The sequence below is a fragment of the Schistocerca serialis genome, chromosome 4, assembly GCF_023864345.2.
Source record: "Schistocerca serialis cubense isolate TAMUIC-IGC-003099 chromosome 4, iqSchSeri2.2, whole genome shotgun sequence".
In the NCBI taxonomy this organism is placed as follows: domain Eukaryota; kingdom Metazoa; phylum Arthropoda; class Insecta; order Orthoptera; family Acrididae; genus Schistocerca; species Schistocerca serialis.
This window is the reverse complement of record NC_064641.1, coordinates 582,221,166-582,226,546: the sequence shown is the minus strand read 5'-3', so window position 1 is coordinate 582,226,546 and position 5,381 is coordinate 582,221,166.

Here is a 5,381-nt window from a genome sequence, read left to right as displayed (position 1 = left end):
GCCCACAGCAGTCCACCCACCTCACCGCCGTCCCACACTGAACCCAGGGTTATTGTGCGGGTCGGCCCCCAGTGTTTACATACGCTAGAACTTTTTTTTATAAGTGTAATACAATATGCTCTACAATGTTGGATGTAATTTAATGTTTCCGTCTGATTAGAGAACGAAGGATGACGTAAATAATTGTCTGTTACTTTCCAAGTGTGCGGCGATTTTCGAGTGAGTGTTTAGGCAGGAACCTAAGAGGAAAGCTGAAATTGCTGCGAGAGTAAGAGGACCAATAACTTTAATATTCTTCCTTGTCACAAATATTTCGCTGTTTATTTCCGTAAGTGGCGATTTCAGAGTGTGTGATGCATGGGGGCTTAATTAAATATATTGAAAATACTTCTTAAATTTCGTAGCTGTATGTCCGATTACGCTGTGTCTCGTAATCGGTTGGCCCTGACTAGTATTATTACGCTATCTGACTGCAAAGAACAACAACAAAGAATGAAATGAAAATTTTCGTAAACACAGTTAATTAATTAAGTCCCCAGCAACTATAAAACCTACGAAACCAAAGCATAAGTATAACTGTTCTGTATGTGGAAGTATGACTCAACGCACATCTGGCACGGTTCTTCTTCAACAAGACAAGAATTTTTTTATTACCAATTTTACTGAGGTGATAAAAGAAAATTAGAAATACCATAATTGCTCAAGGAAAGTAGAATTACACTCTAATACAAGAACACACGCCAGATGCTTTGTTGACTGAACCTGTAATGACGCATTATTTAGGACAGTAAAATAAAAACAAACTGAGTTAATTACCTCATTTATATTGATGAAAATCATTCTAATCCTTTCATTATATCTCAACCAGAACTCTCCAATATCACATCTCAGCAAGCACTGCCTAATAGCACATCTCAACAAACACTCTCTGCTACACCATCTCAGCACAGATGCATAGGGGCTTAATTAAATATGATTGAAAATATTTTTAGTAACTGTATGTCCGATTACGCTGTGTCCCGTAATCGGTTGGCCCTGACTAGTATTATTATGCTATCTGACTGCAAAGAACAACAACAAAGAATGAAATGAAAATTTTCGTAAACACAGTTAATTAATGAAGTCCCCAGCAACTATAAAACCTACTAAACCAAAGCACAAGTATAACTGTTCTGTATGTGGGAGTGTGACTCAACGTACATCTGGCACGGTTCTTCTTCAACAAGACAAGAATTTTTTTATTACCAATTTTACTGAGGTGATAAAAGAAAATTAGAAATACCATAATTGCTCAAGGAAAGTAGAATTACACTCTAATACAAGAACACACGCCAGATGCTTTGTTGACTGAACCTGTAATGACGCATTATTTAGGACACTAAAATAAAAACAAACTGAGTTAATTACCTCATTTATATTGATGAAAATCATTCTAATCCTTACATTATATCTCAACCAGAACTCTCCAATATCACATCTCAGCAAGCACTACCTAATAGCACATCTCAACAAACACTCTCTGCTACAACATCTCAGCACAGACTACCACGAGACCTCGACAGGCACTGACTACTACGAGCTCTCTCCAAGCACTGACTTCTACGAGTTCTTAACAGGCACTGACTACTACGAGCTCTCTCCAAGCACTGACTTCTACGAGTTCTTAACAGGCACTCACTTCTACGAGCTCTCGACAAGCACTGTGGAGGCGGCTTAATAATACTCTTTGGCGCAATCTCTGGTGCAGTGGCTCAGTGTAGCCACCTTTCATATGCCCCTCCTCCACAGGCCAGAATTTGATGGTATTTTTGCCAGCATTGGTGGTGAAAATACCACCAAATTCGACCAGAAAAATACAGACAAAAATAAAAGATAATATTAATACCTAAATATCACATAATTAGTTAAAATTTTGGCTTTGCACTGACGTTTCAATAACCTAATATATAAAATACAGTAGGCAATACAAATTCTTTTCATACATGTGGCTTTACATAATAGTTTGCACAATACACAAAAAATCAGTTTATACAAATGTTCACATAAAATACTTTTAATTGTTCAAAAAAAAAAAAAAACAAATAGTTGATAATTCCAGCCCAGCAGTGGTCAACAGGTGCAAACACCAACAAGTGAGATCATTTCAGCAGAAACAGTCCATCAGTTGCACCCAGCAATGTTGAGAGCAGGTGCAGACACCAACAAGTGACATCATTTCAGCAGAAGCAGTCCATCAGTTGCACCCAGCAATGTTGAGCAGGTGCAGACACCGCCAAGTGACATCATTTCAGTAGAAGCAGTCCATCAGTTGCACCCAGCAATGTTGAGCAGGTGCAGACACCAACAAGTGACTTCATTTCAGTAGAAGCAGTTCCATTAGTGGCACCCAGCAATGTTGAGCTGGTGCAGACAGCAACAAGTGACTTCATTTCCATACAAGTAGTCCATCAGTTGCACCTAGCAATGATGAGCAGGTGCAGACACCGGCAAGTGACATCATTTCCATAGAAGTAGCTTCATCTGTGCACCCAGTAATGTTGAGCAGGTGCAGACACCAAGAAGTAACATCATTTCAGTAGAAGCAGTCCATCTGTGGCACCCAGTAAAGTTGAAGAGGTACACACAGCAACAAGTCACATTAGTTCAGTAGAAGCAGTCCATCAGTGGCACCCAGCAATGTTGAGTAGGTGCAGACACCGGCAAGTGACATCATTTCCATAGAAGTAGCTTCATCTGTGCACCCAGTAATGTTGAGCAGGTGCAGACACCAACAAGTGACATTATTTCAGTAGAAACAGTTCTAACAGTGGCACCCAGCAATGTTGAGTAGGTGCAGACAGCAACAAGTGACTTCATTTCAGTAGAAACAGTCCATCAGTGGCACCTAGCAATGTTGAAGAGGTACACACAGCAACAAGTCACATTAGTTCAGTAGAATCAGTTCATCAATGGCACCCAGCAATGTTGAGTAGGTGCAGACACCAACAAGTGACATCATTTTAGTAGAAGCAGTTCCATCTGTGGCACCCAGTAATGTTGAGCAGGTGCAGACACCAACAAGTGACATCATTTCAGCAGAAGCAGTCCATCAGTGGCCCCAGCAATGTTGAGTAGGTGCAGACAGCAACAAGTGACTTCATTTCCATACAAGTAGTCCATCAGTTACACCTAGCAATGATGAGCAGGTCCAGAGAGCGGTCCATGATATTCACTATCCCTGATCACACTGTTCATCAGCAGAAATTAAACATGTCCTAGTGGCACCAATCATGTAGAAAAAGTGCAAGTAACAGTCCATAATATTCACTATCACTAATCAGACAGTTCATCAGCAGAAATTAATCATTCCTAAGTGTCACACATTATGTTGAAAAAGTGCAGGTAACAGTTCATAATATTTACCCTCACTAATCAGACAGTTCAGGCATGAACGATAGTTTGAATGCACATACAAATGCTTTTACACTAAACATACAAATCATAACAAACACACAAATGATGTCAGATAATTTTCATATTAACTATTACAAATACTCAAATATCAGTAAACCTATAATATTTATGGGTGTCAGTGCAAGCCACTACAAACAAATAAAATAATATTTAAGAGATAGGTGGGTAGGATTAGGAAAGGAAAACACACAAAACACACTCATTCATCTTTCATCCACGTTAAGTACTACTGTGTAATTGAATGGTGTTAACTGTGTACATGTAATTCTGTCAAAATCTGATGTTCATCATGTGTATCAAGTAGTAGTGGCAGCAATGTATAACAGTCAATAATAGCTAAGTCAACGTCATAGTCATCATGTCAAGACCAATGTTTGCCAAGCCAGATCAAATGTACTGTTGTTGAACAACTGTCAGTGAGCCAAGATATGCAAATACTTCCTCTCTTCAAAAAAAAAGTATATACTGCTTAGTGATTTAACAAAGTGTGTATAGACTATCTTCCTTCTACTTTAGTGTTCTAGTCTGCTATCTTCATCCTCCTTGTTCCATAAGACCAACAAAAAAAAATATGCTCCTCACTTACTTTACCTCTTATATACGAAAACTCCAATAATCATCAACTTCACACAATCTCAATAATACCTCAATAATACCTCTTCAATACGTCGATACATATAAACCTTATTGCCAATATATGCTCCTCACTTACTTTACCTCTTATCCACCAAAACTCCAATAATCATCAACTTCACACAATCTCAATAATACCTCAATAATACCTCTTCAATGCGTCGATACATATAAACCTTATTACCAATATCATTTCACTTCCATAACAACTCTTTCCTCTAGTCAGTCTCCTCGAACAAGTACAGATAAAATCCTAGTGGAAACCTCATCATCCCATACAATCCGAAGACACATTGTCAACACACAACCTCTGTGTAATCCATCCGAGCCAAATCTTCTACTCATTATGAATTATAAACAAACGATATGCATACATGACCTCTAACAGACTTAGTTCGAATAACTCTCAGTAATTAAGTACGATTACGGAATGTGAATAATCATAATATTTCACAGTGTGCACACCACTTGAAGAATTATGGCAAACAGAAGCAAACATGTGGAGTATTTCTTGTGTCAAGTGTCACTTCCTATTTCAATTGCTCACGAAAAATGCAGTGTAATAATTGTCAATGGTCTAAACCTATTTTTGGTATGTCATGTCGTTAGCCTCCTTCCTATTAGCATAAATTTATACAGCTTCCATAAAACCTTTTCTTATCTTAAAAATGTAAGGCACTGACCGTAAGCAAAACAAGCACTAGCGAGTAAATATACCAGTAGAGAACAGAATGTCAACAAGTGGATGCAGCACAATTCCTACAACGAGGCTCTGCCAAGCGAACAATCTATAATTAATCCAATAGTGTGACCTAAATTCTCTGTTTGTACACTGTACATCAGCATTGCTTTATACCAAATTAAAGAGTAGTTATGACAACAAAACAGAAATGTATAAATATGCAATCCATACGCAAAGCAGTAAACATGTCATTAGCATCATATCAGCATAAGCAAATAAATGTTCATATGTCATCTTAATAAGTAAACATGAAGGCGCAAGCAGATAAATCACAAAGAATAACTTACATACCTAACCACATCAGCACAATAAATCAGGTTACAATTATAATTTAAATAAATAAGCACAGCAGGCACATAATTAAAAAAAATATGACATCAGTGAAAAAAGCAGTGCAGCCAAGCGATGCATAATATATACAAATAACAATCCTGTTCATTAATAAAACATTGACAAAAATCAGCAAATGTACGCAAGCACGTCGCTTTACACGTAAATTCATAGAACATGAAATTAGCACAAAGTATGAATCACGTAACCGCGAGCAGCAAAT